The sequence below is a fragment of the Parasteatoda tepidariorum genome, chromosome 10 (genome assembly GCF_043381705.1).
Source record: "Parasteatoda tepidariorum isolate YZ-2023 chromosome 10, CAS_Ptep_4.0, whole genome shotgun sequence".
NCBI classification, from domain to species: domain Eukaryota; kingdom Metazoa; phylum Arthropoda; class Arachnida; order Araneae; family Theridiidae; genus Parasteatoda; species Parasteatoda tepidariorum.
This window is the reverse complement of record NC_092213.1, coordinates 33,216,449-33,239,213: the sequence shown is the minus strand read 5'-3', so window position 1 is coordinate 33,239,213 and position 22,765 is coordinate 33,216,449. Positions and strand designations below refer to the sequence as shown.

The following is a 22,765-nucleotide window of genomic DNA, read 5'->3' as shown; positions in this document are numbered from 1 at the left end:
ATTGTGATTTCATTTCCTTAAAACAGCCAATCCTTCATTTTATTCATGAAAATATATACATGCATAACGAATTATTGAGAATTTCCTTTTTACATTGCATCTGAGTTATTTTATAAATTGTATTGTTTTTCTCCTAGTAAATAATTTAAAAGAAAAACAGATATATTTTTCTCAAGTTGTCATAATTATTTTTTTATTTATATATTTTTTAACAGTTTATAACTTATAAGTTCATTTGCCAATCAGAAAAGATATTTTTTAAATGTTTACGTTATTTTATCCCATTTTTAACCGTATTATGATTACTTCCTTCGTTTTTCTGCCTATTTTCAGGTGAAGATGGAAGAAAAAAAAATCGTGTCCAAGATGGTAAAAAAGTTTGCATACCTCTTACAAGGTGCAATGACCGATGTTCTATATGGAGCATGAGAAATCAGTCAAACAATCTTTTCTGCTTGCTTACTTTCAATGCAGGGAAACCATTCTAAAGAGCCCTCCTGGAAGTTCTTGAACCTTGACATTGAAGCGACCTTGAAGGTGGAGTGGTTGTATTCAGGGTAACGGTATCTACTTAAAAGAAAAATATCCAGGATGTAGAACTCACAATGAACAGAAATTGAAATGGAAATACATCGGAAATCGGTATTGTTTGTAAATAAAAAGCACTAAACAAGAATAAGTGCAAAATCCACCAAGCAGATTATTTTCGGATAAAGCAAAATAAAATTATTCTTACTACATCATAATGCATATCAAATATTCTTTTTAAAATAGCAGTATACACTTATTTTAAAATAAAACATAATAACAAAATTTTTAAGATAATCAAATTCCAACATTTTATATGATGCTTACAATTATACAATATAATTATGTAATAGAATAGAATAGAATAGAATAGAAACCATTAATACATATGATAGAACCTATCATATTCAAGTCTTCATCTAGAACGAAAGTACTAAAATAGACCCAATTAGTTAAAATATCTTTAAAGAAGTATTCATATAACTCCAATAACAGAAACCAATTAAGAGTTCATACATTAAAGTTTACACATTTCAATTGTCTATGTGATTGAAATTTTAGTTTTTATTTAATATATCTAGGTATATTATTAAGACGATAATATGTATCACGAAAATACTTTAAAAAATTTTTGTTATTACGCCACTTTATTAATCGTAACGTGCAATTACGTGGTGAGTAGTTATTTCTCTATAGTTATTTTACTCGTTATAATGATTACAACTTATTTTTAGTTAATATTATTAAAATATGTTAAAAAGAGTTTAAAATTTTCACTTAATTATTGTAAATTAATGCAAATACAAATTATATATTTTTTTCCATATGAAATTGTTTTTAACATCGCATTTTAAAAAAGAATATTGAAAAATTAAGAATATTGAAGTTCTTAAAAGCTTTCACTATGCTTGGAGATAACCTAATTTGATAGCTTAACTGTAAGCACACATCGAGATTCGACTTCTTTAAAATGCATAAAGTTTAAAGTTAAATTAAAAATAAAATCACTGAAAAAGACATGCCTGCTATATAAATTTATAGCATATGTGTCTGTTTATTATATATATTTCTAATTACTCATTTTTCTTTTTTTTGTTTTCTTTTTATGAGAATTGGACATTTAACTAAAACATCTATTGCACAGACTATATAATTTTCCAGACATTATGTGCAAAATAAACTAAAATGAAATAATTAAGCAAATTTCTTTTTAATACGCTGTTTACATGTCGCAAACATTCAAATCATAATTGCTATAAAATTAAAAATTTCTCACAAAATGCAGCGTTCAAGTTTCAATTACATCTGAAACTTAAAATTTAAATGTATTTGATAAAAACGATTGAGAAACAAAAAACTTTAATAAAATTTAAATTAAAGTTTTTTTTACGATAGTAAAATAACTCTGCACAAAGAAGCAAATTATGGTAAAATTACCGTACTGTATGGTAACGATATGTTTAGGGAAAAAAGTCATTCTGGAATGAAAACCCCAAAAATATGGTATTTAAATAACTAAATTGGAAATTTTTCCGTTCGTATGGTAACGGTTTATCGGAAATTCTGGTTTTCAAATTTATAGTCCTAATTCCCACTCATTTAGAAAAAATAAGAAACTGAAAAGTAAATTTAACAAAATAAATGGTGTTTATGCCATGCTTTAAGTTATTATGATAAAAATATCAAATTTTATCAAATATTATAAAACTATATTTCCTTTTTAATTTTACTAAAACCATTAGCAAAGCACTTCGGTTAAAATAAACGAGCTTTTTTGTGTTCCCATAGAGATAGGAACATGATAATTTTTTTCATTTTTTGATAGTTTTGACCATACAATTTTTCTCACTGTAAAACCAATGTAGTTAAAAAAAGGTTGAAAGAAATTTTAATTAAAATTTTGATTATGATATTAAAACAAACTCTACACATGTGTTTTATTTGTAGAAAATACTAATTCTTATAAGTTCCGTTCTGATATTTATAATAAAAAAAACTTTTCCAAGGAAATTCCAAATTGTTTTTCAAAACTTGAATGCTTCGTTTTTTATTTCTTGTTTTGTTCCTTTTTTTTTTAAATGTTCTTATTTTTAAAAAATTTCTGTGCAGATATTTTGTGCTAATTTTTAAAATAAAATTTTTGACGAAAAATTAAAATTTAAAATGACAGTTTCTTTTTTTCATTTTAAAAATATAAGAGGACATCACAACAATAAGGATAAAACAAAGCAAAATGAAAATATTCCGAATTTATTGAAAAAGCATGTAAAAGTTGTCTATTTCAAACCGAGTTATAAAATCTAACCTCCTTTAATATCTACAGAAATGAAATTATCATTTTAACCAAATCAAAATTACACTGCAAAAAAATATGGTCATAACTACCAGGCATAACTTACCAGAATATGGTAAAATTTACCACATTTCTGGATCTAGGAGAGCACCAAAAAGCTCGGCAATTTTAACAGAAGTAATTCTGATAATAATACTAATGATGCTATAAATACTGACATGAACATTATATCAGTATTTATATTTAATAATTGATCAGACTTGTGTAGATCAATGTTTAAATAACGATTGTATTATTCTATTTATACTTGTTAACACGCTAAGGAACAAAGTATGGACAAAACTGCCAGAAAAGGGTACAATTTATCGTATCGTGGTTCTATGGGAACACCAAAAACTCGGTAGATTTTACCCAAGAGTTTTGATAATAATTTTAGTATAATTAGCAAGAAAATATGTTTTTATAATAAATGATATATTTGGTCAATGTGATAAAATTTCGTAATTTAATCATATCTTAGAGCCATTATTATCAAAAACATTTATTAGGTTAACTTTACTTTTGAGTTTTGTATTTTTTACTAAATATGGGTAATAAGAAACATAAGTTTGATTCCTAGAATTCCTGGTAACCTGGTTTGATTCCCAGAATTCCAGAAAAATTATGAAATGGAGGTTTAAAATTCGTATATTTTGGATTTCATTACCAGAATTGTAGTTTTTTTTAAAAATCGGTAATGTTCCTACCATACAGTGCGGTAATTTCACCGCAATTGTTTTTCTCCATGCAGTGTTTAATTGAAAATTATTCCCAATAGATATATTTTTAGAATTTCCTTTTAAAAATTTACCACTTACTCAAAGCTAAACTAAAAGACCGAAGTATATAATAAGCTAACGATATTAAAATTTCTTTTAAGTATTTAATCTTTTGAGAACGCAAAATTGAACAGATAAAAGTTCATAATACATTCATATTGTAATTTGAATGTAGATCAACCCAACTAGCTTTTATTAAATATAAAAATAAAGATACCGATCAGTTTGTAAAATTAATTAGTTTCATTGTTAATAATGAAAGAATTACAAGTATAAATAGAGAGGGGACTCTTTCTTCTGTCTGCTAACACTCGCCAGCTCACAGAAGAATTCAAAAGTTTGCTGAGCAAACCCTGTTCGATTCTCTGGTATAAATGAGAACATCCGAAGTCTTAAATTACTTATGATTGATAAGTAGTAATTAATACAGATTAAGGTTTGTTCATCCTTTAAAAGATATTTTTCCTTTAAGGAAGGGTCTTTTAAACAAATGAAAGTATAATGTTTAGGAAAACTGAAAGTTAAAAGTTACACACAGAGAAAAAAAGCATGTCAAAGCTAATAGATAATGGTAAAATTTAGCTCTACGGGAACACCAAAATGCTCAGTAATTTATTTCGAAGTGTCTTGATAACGATTTTGGTGAAATTTTCAATAAAATGTAGTTTTATAATTTTGGATAAAGTTGGTAAAATTTGGCAATTTTATCATGTTAACTTAGAGCATGGTATAAAAACCATTTATTCTGTTAAGTTTAACTTACAGTTTTGTATTTTTTATTTAGTGTGTGGAAATAGGATCTATAATTTTTAAAACCAAAACTTACCATATGAACGTAAAAATTATCAACTGAATGGTTTAAAATTCGTATATTTAAGCTTTATTAGCTTGAATTAGTTGTTGTTTCTTTTAAATCAAAAATGTCATTGCCTTATATTACGGTAATTTTATTAAATATTTTTTTCTCTTGACTTTTCTGCCTTTTTCTCACATAACAAATAAAATTTAGGTAACTATATAGTTAAAAAATCTTGGAAAAATTTTAATAATTAAATCATTATAAAAATTTTGGTCTAGAAAATTTAGAAAATTTAGGCAATTTTTTGTAAAAAAACTTCATGTTAATATTTTAGCTACTGCAAGTATGCATCAAATATTATGCCACCGTTAATCTTATCTAACAATAAAGAATTTCAAAGTAAAAATATTATATTTATTTCAATTTAATTAAATAATAGGAATATTATCGTATTCTAAATTATTTAGAGCTGATAAGTATGTACCCAGATATCAGTGTAAGGTTAATTTTAGTGTCAGAAATATCTTTATCACGAAGCCCAACAAGGTTTACAAATAATTAGTAAATAAACCGTGCGAGATTGAAACAATGTTAAATTTAACTATGTCAGTTTGCGTGCTATGAGGTTCACATTACGCTGGAATAAGCAGCTCTTTAAATTGAGATTCAATCTGCATTTACAGAACAAGATTAGAAAAAATTTCTGAAATTGAGGATGAATCATCATTCGCAAATCAAGAGTAGAAAGCGTTCTCGGAGGGAGAATTAATTCATCTTCTCAAGGTTTATTTTAAATTATATGACCATCACTGAAACAATGTTTATTTGAGCAGGCTTAAATATTACTTTCTTTAATCATTAAAAGTGAAAATTGGCCTGATCATTAAGTTTTCATCACAAACGAAGTGTTGAATATGAAAACCTGTACAAAGCTAAAATTTTTTTAAAAAAGCAAAAACAAAAATTATCTGTAAATAAAAGCTTACAAGTTTTATTTTTTTTAAATGTTTTTTACATGCCGTTATTCTATCTTTAAAGAAACAAGCTTAGCATACTAATATTTCTACTCAGTTTAAAAAATTATTAATTAGTCAAACTTTCTATGCCAACCAAACAAAATTGAGAAAAAAGAAGAGAAAAGATAACATACTAATATTTCTACTCAGTTTAAAAAGTTATTAATTAATCAAACTTTCTATTCCAACCAAACAAAAATGAAAAAAAAAAAGAAAAGATAAGAAAAGAAAAACATTTGCCTGTTATCTGTGTACTGTTATAATTCTGGTAAAATTTCAATGAAATGTTAGAACTGAATTTGCTTTAAAACCTCAAACTTATATTATTTTAAGTAAAAAAAATTGCTTTTGAACGGTTTTTTTCCTTACATAAGGAAAAATTGTTTAAATGCAATTGAAATTTCATATTTTATATAATATTTTGCGTAATCCACCACATTACTAAATTAAACTTCCAAGGATCTTTTGAATTTTAAGGTACGTGCACAACTGCAATAATTTTCTTCATAGAAAATTTCGACAATAAATTCAAAAAATTCAACCATTATTAGAGCTAAATAGGCTCTGATTAATGTTTCAAAGCGAATTTGAATTAATCTTCATTTGTAACAGTTTAGACCAAGAGTTTCCAGGTTTTAGCCAGAGAATTACTTCCGTTTATTTCACCTGTATCATCTGCTAAGTAAAAAAAATGAATCAGAAGATTTTCGATTGATATAGCCTATTATTAAAATTTCGCTGGTTTAACATTAACCATTATTAAAGTTAAATAGCCTCTGATTAATGTTTCAAAACGGATTTGAATTAATCTTTATTTGTGAAACTAAGACATTCCTGGTTTTAGCCATTCTAAGAAAATTATTTTGTTTTATTTCACCTGTATCATTTGTTAAGCATAAAAAAAATTAATCAGATGATTTTTCGATCGATATAACCTATTATTTGAAATTTATCTTATTTACCATTAACCATTATTAGAGCTAAATAGCCTCTGATTAATGTTTCAAAACTGATTTTAGTTAATCGTCATTTGTGAAACTAAGACTTTCCAGATTTTAGCCATTCTAAAAGAATGACCTTTGTTTTATTTCGCCTGTATCATCTGTTAAGTAAAAGAAAATATTAATCAGAAGATTTATCGATCTATAAAGCCTATTATTTGATATTTCACTGGTTTAAATTTTTTTCTTGAAAAATATAACTCAAATGCCATAATTTCATAAGAATCGAAAGATAGACTATAAAAGTTGTACGTGATCTAGGTACAAAATAAATTCTTAGTTACTAGGGAGTTTTGTTTTTATTGAATTTTGATATTTAAATGCTCGAAATTTTTCAAGGAATTTAACGTGACTTTTTTTCATTAGATTCCACTGAAAATTCTTACTATTTATTGCATAAATATTAATATTTAATATTTATATACTGCAAGTTTCTTAAAACATTTGACTCACGCAAAGTGTTTATGAAATTTTTGAAAGCGTTCTGTAGCGTTAGGTTTTGTTTATTCCTTTATTTTTACTTCTTGCATTTTCAAACTGTGGTACAAATTCATTTTCAATAAATTTTTCATAATTTTTGGAACCGTTTTTTTCCAAGTTTAATGCATTCTCTCTGTTATATAATTTTTCACTTTCCCATTGTTTTAAAAGTAAAATTTAGTTATTATGAGATAAATATGCTAATATTAAATATCATAATTAAATTTATTATGTAAAATTTATCATATAAAATTTATTATGTAAATATTTTTTATTTTTATTTTAAAAATATGGTAAGATCTATTAATTATATTTCTTACCAGTCCTTTTTTTCTACTTTTTATCCTAATGAAATATTTTATTTTAAGTTAATCTTTAAAATATGAAGTAATAAATCAGAAAAAAAGTAATTTTCGTAACATTAAGAATTTTTTTTCAAGCGGACATGCAAAAATTGGATCAAGAAATAATTTTATAAAGATTTAAAAATTAAAGATTATTTTTTATTTTTTCGGTAGTATTACCATTATGTAGTAGTTTTTTTTAAATCTCTTTAAGTAGTTTTTTTTCTTCTGAATAGAAAGAAGGAAATTATTATTAACCACTGAAGTTAATTACTTTCTTAAGAATAAAATAATAATTATAAACAAATTTTTAGAAAAAAATGTTTTAGGTCATTAAAATTTTAAAAGCATTTATCTTATAAAGATTAAGAATATTTGGTTGAAAACAAACCATAAATTAATTTGGCCAAAGACAGGAGTGTGTGGAGAAAAAGATTCGATGTCTTTTGTGCCACTTCGGCATGAAGAGGATAAGTAAGTAATTTTTGGATTTAAATGCATTAAAATATATATATACATTAAAATAAGAAGGAATTCATAATATGGATTTATATTTTTCGCGAGTATATATGGTTTTTACCTTTTAAGTAAATAAAGTTTATTTATCCTAACATTATTTTATGCTACTCTTTAGGGGCATCTAATACAAAATTTAGCCTCCTCATACTTTTACACGCCACTGGACGTAAATATAGATAAAGAATATCCAAAAATTGTCTCGATATCTAAACATTAACACCCAAAAATCATCTCGAAAATTAAATTAAATAAAGACCACTTCAAATTTCGACCACTTTTCCAAACTAAAATAACTATGCCTTTTGGAATAATTAAGAAAAAAATTTATTTTCGGACTTTTCTTAATTTTTATTCCAGATCACATTGTCTGAACACAATTGTAACATTTAAAAAACTTTTAGATCTCCTATACAGAGGAAAGAGGTGCACCTTTGAATTGATTTTTTTGGAAAGTTCATATTTCTCATACTTATAACTTATTGTGTGTAATTTAAATAGAAAATTCAACATACGTATATTAAGTAGAAAATTCAACAAACGCAATCAACATACCTTTTTAACTTGTTAAGCTAAAATTGAATATTTTCTCAACTCATAAAATTAAAAAAATTTAAAAAGAATTTCGAACATGCTCTATGATGAATGTACCTTTGAACTAGCTTGGGACAGCTTTGAACAAATCAAGAAATTTTCCTATTTAGTGAAATATATGGTGTATGTGACATGCTTATTAAAAATTATGCAGTGGATATTCACAAAGTGTTGAGAGTTTCTTAGTTCTGTTTTCACTTTCATTTATTATCCATTTCTTCGATAGCAACTTCACATTTTCCGTTAAAAAATATCTCTTATTTTCCTCATTAAAGTCTGGCAAGTCTTGAGAACGGGTGCCTATTTTTGAATGCTTAAAATATGCTGACTTTTTCCGCCTTGAAATATTTTAAAGCAAATTAAATTCTATACTATCAACCATATCGTTTCGCTTCAACTACTTTTGGATTGTTCATTTTATACAAATAATAGCTAGAACAAAAAAATTGGTGAATTATAAAAATATACACCTTTAAACCTGTTCATTATGAAAAATAATCAAATTTAAAAGCTTTTAAGTCAGATTTAAGCCCCTTAATTGGAACAACTTATTATGTTGCCCCAGTTCTGTTGAATTGAAGTAGTTATTTTCTTGCAGTGTATTCAAGCTTATCTTCATTGTCAAGTAATTTCAGTTTTGTATGAAACTGAAATAAAATTAATTATATTACTTAACTAATTTCATTAAAAATACTTGTTTTTTCTTTCACAAAATACGGATCTATTGAGCATATAATATATTCAATTATCATCATTTCTAGGAATGGTTGAAATATTGAGTCTCTCTCTTTTTTGTGGTTAGAGCACTGACAAAAAAAGTAAGATCAAAACTGGCTCTATGGTAACACCAAAAAGTTTGGTAACTTCTATCGATGCATATTGGTAATGATTATGCTAAAATTAACAATAATATTTGATTTCATAACATGTAAAAGTTGGTAAGTGTGGTAAATTGTGGTAATTTCATCATGATACCCCAAAGCAAGGCATAAGAACCATTTATTTGGAAATTTTTTCTTTCAGTTTTGTATATTTTACTAGATGTGTTGGTAATAAAAGGTATAGTTTTGAAAACCAAAATTTCTGGTAAACTGTTGCCTTATAAACGGAACAGTAATTAAATTCTAGGTTTAAATACTGTATATTTTGGTTTTATTAACCAGAATTTTTTTTTTCTTTTAACAAGAAATATCATTACCATACTGAACGGTAATTTTACCAGAATGTTTTCGTCCGAGTAATATTATCTTAACTTTTTCTTTAAAATATTTAAATGCCTCCTAAAATGAGCTTTTCTATTGTATTGGTTTTCAAAATTTACCTGAATTGTTTTTCTATACCATCTTTAAATCTTTTGTAATGAGTCACATGAGCTTGATAATGCGGGAGAATCGCTTTGTAGCTAGTCAAGCCTTATATTTTAGAAAAATGGATATCCCGATTTTTTTTAAAAAAATCGAAAGCAGACTGCTGTGTCTTGTACAATAAAAAAGTGGCTCGGGAGATAGATGGTTCGCCATCCAATGAGGTGGCCTTGGTTCAAATCCTAGCAGTGGCTGGTTGATACGAATTCTGTTTTCGGCTCGTGCTGACTTAAAATATCCACAGTGGTAAATGTATCTAGGGTTAGAATTCCCTTTCCGTTTGGCTAACTATTGGAAGTTTTCGTGGTTTTCCTCTCAGCAATTTTTTTATTGTTTAAACATGATTCCTAAAAAGGAAATGAATTTTACCTCACTTCTTCTTAACTATAATTTTCAGTTTATAGAAAAGTTAATAACTTTTGTTTCAAATTGTGGAGCATTTCACAGTTTAAATTAGCAACATGTTTTTTCACGTTTACAAATGAACCTACGAAATCCAGAAAAATTAACATGTAATTATTTCACTGGTGAAAAACCATACCCATCACCAAGAAATGTTTCATACTTTGAAACAAAAGTTATCAACTTTTTAATAAATGAATTAGTAGGGTTAAAAAAGAAAGTAAAATAAGTGATATTGCAAAGAGACTACATTTTTAGTTAGTCAATAATATATGCAAAACAAACTATGTACGATTGCAATCCCTTTTTTTAACAATACCATAATATGCCAAGAAATATTTTTTCTTAGATTTCGAACATAGTGAACCACCGACTTACTGCTGAGTCCCCTGATGGTTCACTATAGTGGGATCTGACTGTATATGAAAATAAGAAATAGATAACATACAAATACATCGATATAGATAAACATCAAAATAGAGAACATATAAAAAATTAAGAAACAATATGATTTGCACACATTTAAATTCTTTGCAAAATCCAACGCATAAAAATAACTGTAAATTTTGAAACTAATTTAAATTTTTTTCTTCAGAAAATAAGAGCATTAAAATACTAAAGTCTTAATTTTACGCCTCAGAGGTATTACTTATTGTTTTATTTTTCTTCCGAAAATATAAATGCAGATTTCGTATATTTATTATCATAGGAATAAACTAGCTTTAATTGCATTCTTGAAAATTAATTTTTGGTATATCCATATTTTTTCAAAGAGTATGAATGCAGTTACTAAGAGAATTAATCAGATAATTAATGATGCATAGCAATCATACTGTTGCAATTTTTTTTTCTTGAATGAGTTCTAGAAATTGCACTTTCACCTTCTTTACTGAATGCCTCATTAATTCGACTAAGCAATGTCACCCAAATAAAGACTAAACTATTATTTTCTTTACTTTTCTTTTACCAGTCTCTGTAAATGTTAATTTGCTTTCAAATTCAATTGCTTATAAAATTGTGTTATGGAAAATGCAGCAAATCTTTACAGTGTTTAGGTAAAATTTTGCATCTATCCAATTATGAATTGTTATTAATTATCGAACTAAACATGTATGAAAATGCCATTTTATCGTAACTCTTGATTATTATTTATATGTATTTTTAGTTTCATTAAGGCATATAGTTTAGTTAAAGCATTAAAACTCTTCTGACTTAACAGGTATAAATAAGCAAATACACTGTAAATAATTCCGGATCAAATTTCAGAAACAAGTGCCTGCACACAGGGTGCCAGTACTTTTTAACTTAAACAGATATACAGTAATTTTTATAATAATAGTTACTGTAAAATTACGAAATCACTGTAAGTAAATAAATATTACTGTAAAAATTATGGTACAAAATTTCACAGTAAAAATGCATCCTTATGGAAAATAAATTTTACGGATACTGCAAGGAAGTTCTTTTTACTGTAATTTGATCTGAGATTTTTCTGGGATTTACAGTGTTCAGAATATTTTAATTGATTATTTATATTATTTTCCAGTAGGAGTTTATTATAAAAGAAAAATTAAAAATTTGAACACTCTTAAAAAATAAAAAAGACAAGTAATATTAAAATTTGAAACTTTTCAAATAATTTTACTATTGGAATAGTTTAAAAATATTATGTTTTCGCACATCGTTTTAATATTTGCACGTACTTTGCATTATTTTATTTACAGATGTTTCTTTTAATCTACAAACAATTAACTAGCTGATTAGACTTTTATTTTTTGCATACAATCGATGATGTATAACGTTTCTTTATGCAGTTCTTTCAGTTGTCTCCTTTTAAATATTAAAATTTCTTAACTAAAAAAACAACAAATTTTCTTTAGGCTTATCATCTTATATAGTTATTTTTATATACACTTTTAGACTCACAGAAATTTGGTTTAACTTTCAATCATAATATCGTTCGAATTTGACACAACCTTAAAATTGTTAAGTTAAGACATTTGAACTGAACTATAATATCGGATAGACTAGTTTACCAAGTACGTTAAAAGGTTTTAAATGAGTCATATAAGAAAGTTGTAAATGGTTTCTACAATATTCTAGTTTAAAACACATCATTATCTCAAAAAATGCAGACATTTTGGATACTGTTGAAACCTAATTTCCTGTGCAAGTTGAAACAGTTTCGTGAATTTGCTTCAAATTCATAATTATATCATCATAGCATATTATTTCGTTCTTGTGCATAAATACACAAAACTATGTTTCAACTTGCATGGAAATATGGTTCTATTGAACAAAATTAAGTGGTATTTTGGTTCAAGATACTTATAATATGCACTGAGAGAAAAGTATGGTTAATACTACCAAAATATGGTAAAATTAACCGAGTTGTTGGCTCTATGGGAACATGAAAAAGCTCGGTTATTTTTTTCCAAAGTGCTTTGGTAATGATTTAGATAAAATTAACAATAAAGTGAGATTTTATAATGTATAATATAGGTTGGCAAAATGGGAGAATTTGGTAATTCTATGATGAAACCGTAGAGCATGGCATACAAAAATTATTATGTTAAATCAACTGTTCAAAATTTTAAGTTTTATTAAATGTGTGGTGATATAAACTAAAATTTCGAAAATCAAAATTTCCGACAAACTGTTACGATTTGAATGAAAAAATTTCCGAATGAAAATGTTTAATTAACCGTATATTTTGGTTCCATTAACCAGAATTATGCTTTATTTATTTTACCAGAAATGTCATTGCCATTAAGTACGGTAATTTTATCACAATTAATTTCTCCGTGTGGATCAACCTGGGATCCATACTTCTGAGTGTATGTAACCAACAGTGAATTTTCCTTACTGCGTTAATTTTTTTAAACATTTTAATTATGAAATTATTATATCATTCAAGCATTATATTATTATACAATTTTGCTATTAAGCAGGTTTTGCAAATAATTTGTTGAATGTTTTTCTTTTATCTTTAAATTTAATAAGAATGCTAAATTTTGAGCTGTAATTGCGTAATTCTAGATAAAGAAATAATTTTATAAAACTAACATACTTGTCATGAAAATTTTTTTCAGTATTTCAAAAAAAAAATAATATTGATCAGAATATTTATTTCCAAAACGCCAGAGAATGTCCATTTAAAAAATTATATGAAATTATTTTTGTAGCAGGTATTATAATGTGACATTAATTCGTGAATTACGTATCGAAATGAAAATTATGAAATCAAAACAACTACATTAAGCACATTGTAATATTGTGAAAAAATGTATTGTAATAAAAATGCTCACAAATAAATTTTAATTAAAGAATTTATTTATTTTTGAATTTATATGTTTCTTAAAAGATCATCAGCTTAAATATTCTGCAAATTTACCAATTAATTTACTAAAATGTCTTAGTTTTACGTGTGAAACTAATCAGCAATTTCTAAATTTTATCATCCTTACTCAATTATTAAATAAATAGATTAGTTGCTCTGTTGAAAAAATGAGTCATATTTGAGTGATATGCAGTCTTTACAATTATACTTAGAGAGTTTTTAGAACAACAATATATTTTTCACTTAATTCTAATTTATACTAACTTAAGTTTAAATTCTCTATTTATATTTAAAAGAATGCTGCCTTAATCAAAGACATTTAATATTTCAAAACATTTTAGATTTTATTTCAACAATGCTTTTGCGGCTTTCTTAGAAACCACGAGCTTATTTATCTGTCACGATCTGAGCTGTGTATGAATTTAAATTTCATGAAAAAAAAGCGTTTTGCCTACACACAAAAACAATATCCTTACAGAGGGTTAACTTTAAATAACCTTGCTTTTCTGTTTACAAAACATTGTTATAATTTGAAACTTTGCTGAGATGATCGAAAGCTTTTAATTAAAAAAATGTGCTATTAAGTACAAAATTAAAAAAGAAAGAACTGAAAGCTCAAATAAGTCCACACATTAAGTAAAAATTGTAAAATAAAATTACTTTACCAAATATTAGGATCTAGAGTTTTAAAATTAAGAATCGTGAATATTGCACGAGTGACAATGGCGGTGAAGGATTAACCCTTTTGAGTACAAATGGATAATGCTCGTAAAAATCCTAATAAATACATAAATAAAAAGAAATTAAAAGTGCAAAATGCAAATACGTATTTCAAAAGTGCAAAAAAAGCTATCAGAAATAAATAGTGTATTAAAATAATTCCATATTTCTATAGTGTATCTATGAAATTCCTACATCAAGTCATGCCTACCAAATTTTAAATCTTTAAAAAATTATAACTTTAAAAATAAATTGATTTTGCGATCAAAAAGATGAAAAGCATGTTTAATCGTATGTTTAATCGTTTTGAAATTATAAAAAATAATATATCATCTTTACTTCATGCTTCCATAAATTCCATGCACACATTTTACTGGCATGAATGTTACCGCTGAAGTTTAAAAATCAGTTATTTGTTATCGATCAGTTATCCATTATTAGAACAAACTAGATATTTATTATCAGTTACTATTTATCTAGCTAATGTGCATATTAAATAGGGTGATCCATTAAAGATCCAAAAATTGTTTCAAACCTCAAATTACCATCACTAACTACATATTTGGCACATTATATACTAAGCGCTCGTTAAAGTGAAAATAAGATCTTAGCCAGAATAGCAGCAACGTTTCAGTACGTTTAAATTAAAATGTAACTTATTTCTTTTTCGCTTTTTAAAAAAAGAAATTATTAAAATCAAATAGAGAAAAAAAGTATGGTGAAAATAACCAGAATATGGTCGGATTTATCGTGTTTTGGCTCCACAGAAAACCCAAAAAGGATCGGTAGTTTTTACCTAAGCGCCATGGTAATAATTTTGGCATAATTAACAATAAAATATGGTTTTATAATAGGTGATAAAGATTGGTACTTTTATGATAATGCATTCAAACATGGTGCAAAAATCCCTTATTCGGTAAAATTTGCTTTTCAGTTTTGAGATTTTTACGAAATATAAGGTAATAAGAACTATAATCTTGAAAAACCAGAATTCCAGAACCATATGAATGGAGAAATTACTAAATGACTGGTTTAAATATGGTATATTTTGGTTTCATTAACAAGTCATTACCATACAATACTGTAGTTTTAGCAGATTTTTTTTTCTCCGTGAACAATCAGCTAAAAAATTGTCAGAAACAATCAAGAAACATTTTTAAAACCAAATCGTACGTATAGAACACAATTGCAATTAAAAAAATTAACGTGATGTCATTTATTTATTTTACAATAACTGACGAATCAAATAAAAGCAATCAATGTGTTAGATTAAGATAAGAAAAATAAGAGCGGATTTCATTGTTTTTAGAAATATAATTAATCCATATTAATCCATCATGCACTGTAAAATAAATGCTATATTACCGAAAATTTCTGGCAACAAAATTGCTGGAAATTATCCGCATGCAGGGGAAAATACAGATTGACCGAAATTTCCTGTAATAAAACATCACAGAGAATATCTGTAAGCACCAGACATTTTCTGTTGGTCAGAGTGCAGAAGAGAAATTCGGCGTAAAGGTAACTGTATACCCTCTGGTTTGAGTACTGAACTAGATTTTTAAAATTTGAAATAAGCTTTGTAGTTATTCAATTTTTTGTGTGATGCTGTGCAATTTTTTAAACATCGAAAACCATAGCGTTTGAAAGAATCGTCATCGAATTTTTTTTCCGACGTTAAGCTCAGACGAACCAAAGCGGGATCCGAATCCGGGACCTTCCTGATATGAGGCTGATTCCTTGTCCACCCTATAGGCATCTGTTTCAATGTATCAAATCATTTGTTGCCACTTTTATACCAAAGTTTTCATAATAAAAACTGAAAAAAAAACTGTATTCAACTGATACAATTTGTATCAATGGTTACATATTTAATTTGTTAGCAGAAAAAATGCCTCTTATGACATATTACGATGTACTAAATAAATAATCCCAAGAAACTGAAGCGGTAAGATATTATTTGATTGAGAACTTCATTCGATTCAAAAATATACAAATCGGAAATAACAATCTGCCAAGTCTTAAAAATGGGTGTCGGTTTTTGAGCGCTTGAAATATGTCGACTGTTATTTTATACATACACATGAAACTTTTAATCAAGTAAGATCACGACGAAGTTTAACAGTAAATTTCTGTTGTTATAGAAAGCAAACATTTTCCTTAGCTATAGAATTATTGTATTTTTTAACAGAAATTTTTTTACGGTGTATTTGTAAATGCAACTTAAGCTGTGAAGCAAATGTGAAAAAATAACTCTCCCGCAACAGTTAAACTCCGATTTTTTTTAAACGGAGGGGATAAAAAAAACCATAGAAAAATGTCCAATATAGAGCAATCCGGTCTATTTTTTTTCTATCCGTTACCGTGACCTCGTTTTTCCTTTGTGGTGAAAGTGAGAGTAGTGATTCTACAGATGTTTGAAAGATCTCCTCTTCTCAATTTTTTTCCAAGTTTATGGTCAATAACCTCAGGAAACACGTGGAGAAAGAGGGAAAAGGAGAAAGTAGAACAACTTTGGCACGCGCGTCTTGTACCACCACAACCAAGAAATTTATTTCGTATCTACTTTTCTCCAAAGTAGAATCCCCCTTTTTATTGAAAGTAATGTGCAAATTCAACTTTCTTATCGATTTAATTTTTAAATGCTATATGTATTTTACAAATAGCATTTAAAAATGTTATTTTTAAATACTACTTTTTAATAGTTAAGACTTATTCATGAATTAATTTCTAATTTTAATTTATCTTTCAAATTAGTATTAGTAACTGTGCATTTTTATTGTATTGATTTAATAATCACGAGATGAAAGATTGATTTAATAATCACGAGATGAATGATGGATTTAATAATCGTTCGATAAATGATAGACTTGATTTAACAATCACTTTTTGATTGATTTAATAATCACATGTTGATTGATTTCTTTTGATCCCTTGATGATTTAATAATCACTTATGAATCATGTCAAAACAATCAACAAATTAGTTGATAGAATGAGAAAAACAATGCTTAATCTTTGCTGAATTCGAATTATGCTTAAACTTTGTAACTTAAATTATACGACAGCTGTTAATGAGCATCTATATCTAGGTAAAAGTTGGAAAAACTTGATTCCGCATCTTAATGGAGCTAATTATTTAATCTGCAGATTAGATAGGAAATATGCATACTAATGAGCTATTTTGAGCTTAAGAGGTAACATTTACGTTCTATTGTTTTGCAAAATATAATAAATTCACCATACAGTGTATAAAAAAAATGCTATATTACGAAAAATTTCTGATTGCGAAGTTGCCTTAATTTTATTATTTTAATGACAACCCTAGCATTTAAATAAACAATTATGTTTATTATGTAAGAACCATTCATAGATTAATTTCTCATAATTACTTATCTTTTAAATTAGGATTAGTAAATATGTAGTTTCAGCTTTTTATTGATTTAACATTAACGTGAAAATATTGCATCAATTTTAGAATAATAAAATTATTTTTAAATAAGATATGCTTATTACATATGCTTATTATGCTTATTATATGACCAATTACATCACGCACGTTTACGAGAGTTTGAACCACCGTAACCATTTATTTGTTATCTGTTTTTCTGCAAAGTAAAATCCCCTTTTATTGAAAGGACTAAGCAAATTTAAATTCTCAATCGATTTAATACGCAACATCATTTTTAAATACTATGTGTATTATACTTATTAATAAAGAGTTATTCAGTACTTAATATCTAATTTTAGTTTATATTTTAAATTAGAATTAATAAATATCCATTTTATACTTTTTGTTGATTTAAGAATCTCTTGATGAATATCATACCATTTTTAACCCTAGCATTTAAAATAAAGAATTATGCTTATTCAAGACTTGTTCATAGCTTAATTTCTTATAATAAGTGTTATTCATAGCTTAATTTCCATTTGAAAAATATTGTAAGATTTAAAACCATACAATTATTTCTAAGGAAAGATATGTATTGTATTTCTTTTGAAAAAATTTAAATCATATGCACCTTCTGGTGCTTCAACGAGCATTACCAAGAAATTTATTTCTTACCTACTTTTCTCCGAAGTAAAATTCCTATTTCATTGAAAGTAATGAGCAAATTTGAATTTCCTATCGATTGCAAAATAACATTTTTACATAATATGCGTATTATGCTGAATAGTTAGAATTTATTCATAACTTAATTCCTACTTTTAATCAATATTTTAAATCAGGTTTAATAAATATGCATTTCAAACTTTTTATTGATTTAATAATCACTTGATGAATATCATATCACTAACAATAATGCCATTTAAATAAAGAATTATGCTTATAATGTAAGAGTTATTCATAGATTAATTTCTAACTAACTATTTGTCCTTTAAACTATGATTTGTCCATTTAACTATTTGTCCTTTACATAAGGGTTAATAAATATGTAATTTAGATTTGTATTGATTTAAAAATATTATCTGAATTACAACTATAAAATTATTTTTAAACATGATATGCATTCTGCATTATCTTAATGTAAAACGTTATTAATGTAAAACGCTTATTAATGTAAATATTAAACGCTTAATGTAAAAATTAAAACGCTTATTAATGTAAACGTAACTTATTAATGTAAAACGTTATTCATAAATTCATTTCTAATTGTAATTAATCTTTTACATTGTGATTAATAAACACGCAATTCCAATTTAACACTAACATAATGAATAGCGTATGAATTAAAACCATAACATTTTTAATTGCATGTTGTGATATCTGATTGCAATTACATTTTTAATTATGATTAGTAAAAATGCAATTTCAAATTTTTATTATTATCATGAAAACTTGGTGAATATTGCATGAATTACAACCATTATGCAAAAACTAAGCTTTATTTTCTAACTAAAATTGGTTTCTTAAGCTATAATTAATAAAGGTCTCTTTCGATAAATAAAATTTTTCACTTCTACGTTTCGTTGATTTTAGTAAGAATTTTATTAAAGGATTAATAACTATCGAGAGCATATTTTCATTCCAATTAATCATTAGTTTATCATTCCTGCTTTTTTTAAAAGAAAAAATAATTTGTGATTTTAATTTTTTATTCATCTAATAACGGGTTTATTAAATGTTAATAAATATGTGTAGCTTTTTCATTTCCTATTATAATTTTGATTTAGTAAACATCCACTTTTAGCAAATTTTAGACAGCATCAACTTTTGTTAATTATGATAGGGTTGTCAACCATCTTTCCTGTTAAGAAAAAGCATGGAAGAGCCATGCCGGATAATTTATTATTTTCCTTGTGTAAGAATTGCAAACCGTAACTTTAATTAAAAAGCGAATTAACATATTCAACTATTCTAAATAAAAAAATGTTCATGCAAATACAGTATTAGTGCTTACCCGAAATCAAAAGATGTTTGTTTTTTCAGTAAAAACTAACTTATTAAATTGATTTTAGAAAAGAAAAAGTGCAGAATTTAGAAATATGTATTAATATAAATCATACTAAATCTTGTTATTTTACTAAGACGCTGACTAAATCTCATTTAAATAAGCTCAAATATAGTTCGAAAATATTGAATAAATTTATGATTAATAAACTTTAATACATTAATTACATTAAACATTAATTTTTTAATTAAATTTGTGCATATTAGATGTTGTATTTCATATTAACAATTAAAAGTAGTCACACGTTTGCACTTACCAACTTAAATATATAACGCAAGAAATATTGTCAACACAATGAGGAAAAAAAAGTATGGTAAAAACTACCAGAATAATATCAAATTTACCGTATTTCTAACCTATGTGAGCACCAAACTCTCAGTAATTTTTACCGAAGTGTTGTGGAAGGGACTTTGGTAAAACTAACAATGAAATATGGTTTTATAATGCATAATAAATTTTGATCAATTTGGTATAATTGGGGAATTTTTTCATGATACCTTAGAGTATGGCGTAAAATCCTTTATTCAGTTAAATTAACTTTTCTGTTAAGCATTTTCAGTTCTACTAAATATGTGGTTATAAGAGCTGTTGAAAATAGTTAATAACTACATAATAGTTAATAACTAAATAATAGTTAATATCTAAATAATAGTTAATATCTGAATAATAGTTAATAATATAATAATAAACTAAAGAAATTTTGAAAACCAGAATGTCCGGTAAACAGTTACCATATGAACGTTAAAATTACCAAATGAATGGTTTAAAAACCGTATACTTCGGTTTTATTAACCAAAATCATGAATTCCTTATAACCTTGTTCAACTCCTCTTTTTATTCCTTGTTTCACAGTCGTGGTCTATTGTTTATTTTAAAGCAATATTAACCAGAATTATGGCTTTTTTCCAACCGAAAATGTCATTACGTCATTACCATACAGTAGTAAGGTAATTTTAATTCTTTTCTCCGTGCACTATTCCTACAATCAACTAAACCATGCAATAACACTTCAAAATTGCAAACTATTTTGAAGCAAAAATTTTTAAATTGCCTGAAATTTAAAACATAATTTTATTATTTTTCTTCTGGAAAATGCAAGATCTATATTTCCCAACATTTTTCAATATACAAAAAAAAGCAATTAGCTGAAGGTTTATAATGATTATTTTTAACTTCTGCTCAAACATAATTTTTGTAGTCTTTAAGAACTAAACAAAGAGGAGGAAGCGAAGGAAACACAAGTATCTACTCGAGTAGATTCTTATTACCTCCCCACCCTCGAAAACAAATTACCTTTTCAAAATTTACCACACTGCAATCACTTACTCGCTAAATAATCGAGTTTTTAAGAAATGTTCTTTAAAATGCATGATTAAATTGCTTGCGCTTTTAGTTCCTCTAATTTATTTTGAAACAAAAATATGACAGAGCAATTTGTTTTGAAACACCATTATTTTTAGAATATAATAACATTTTTCCCTAAGAATTTCTAGTCATTAGGATATGACATAAAAATACATACTGGGTTTACGTTTATTTTTACTCCCTTCTTATATCTTGAAAATTCGATTTAATTTACTTTCTTTTACAGGAAGACATTTTCCGAACCTAAAATGTAAAATTCAAACACTAGGAATAGCCAATTAAATAATCTAATATAATAGCCAAAATAAATAGCCAATTAAATAAACTAAATAAACTAAACCAATTAAATGATCTAAATGAATTAAATAAACTAATAAACCAGTTTGATTTATGCAACACTATTTTAATTCATATCAACTTATTAAATTTAATCATAGATGACCAAAAGCAACAGAGCAAAATAACAGTTATTTTCTTTTATGAACTATTTATCTGTATAATGCTTTACGGATAACACGGAGAAATACATTCTGGTAAAATGACCGTACTGTATGCAATGGCATTTATGGTAAAAAAACGCATACTTCTAGTTTTTTTATAGTAAAATATACAGTAATTAAACCATGCGGGAAAAAATATTAGATAAAAACCCACAGTTCCAGTTAATGAAACCGAAATATACTGTAATTAAACCTCTCATATGTACCATGGTTTACGAAACCATAATAAAATGATCAAATTTTACCTAATTTTACAACATTTACCAAATTTTATCACATATTTTTCCAAAATCATCACCAATGAGCTTAAACAAAAATTACCGAGCTTTTTATTCTTCCCATAGAGCCAAGCAAACGGTAAATTTTACCACGTTGACCATTCTTTTTTTCTCAGTGTAGTACCAATCTCGAAAATAGCAATTCCTATATTCGTCTCAACAGTTCCTTTAATCTGTTTAGTTTTGTGTTACGCATATTTATTAAACCAACAAATTAGTGGAAATTTAGTAAGAGATAGTGATTTTAATAGATGAAATTAATTTAATTCTTTAGACCAAAATGTACGGTATTTAAAAAATTGATTCGGTAATTTTTCTCTCATAACGATCCCGGATAATTCCGGTTTTTAAAATTATACTTTTATTACCTCACATTTATAAAGAAATACAAAACTGAAACTCAACTTTAATCAAATAGGGGATTTTTAAGCCACACTCTAAGGTATCATGATAAAATTATCTTATTTTATTACTTATTATAAAACCATATTTTATTGTTAGTTTTACTAAAACCATTGCCAAAGCGCTTCGTCAAAAATTACCGAGTTTTTTGGTGCTCAAATAGAACCAAACAAACGGTACATTTTACCATGTTTCAAAAACTTTGACCATTCTTTTTTTCTCATTGTGGTACCAATCTTTTAATAGCAATAATAGTCTCAATAGTTCCTTTAATTTATGTAGCTTTGTGTTATGCAGATTTATTAAGCCAACAAATTAATGCAAACATAGTAAGAGATAGTGATTTTAATAAACGAAATTAATTTAATTCTTTAAACTAAAATAAACAAAACGCAGCTTAAAACATTCATTCAGTAATCTTTCACTCATATGGTAAACGTTTACTGATAATTTCGATATTCAAAATTATACTCCTTATTACCACGCATTTATTAATAATATGATCATAGATTTATAATAATATGATCATAGATTTTACGATATTCTGGTAGTT

General features: G+C 26.0%; 1 long non-coding RNA gene across 2 annotated transcripts in view; it reads right to left on the bottom strand.

Annotated features, from left to right (window-relative positions):
- Positions 1-22,765, bottom strand: part of LOC107437847 (uncharacterized) — a 336,010-nt gene that overhangs the window by 308,391 nt on the left and 4,854 nt on the right. Inside the window, exon 2 of one of the 2 annotated variants that reach the window (XR_011638002.1) lies at positions 388-570. This is a non-coding gene — a long non-coding RNA (uncharacterized lncRNA). The remainder of the gene's footprint in view (positions 1-387; positions 571-22,765) is intronic. The other variant, XR_011638001.1, reaches the window with a different exon arrangement.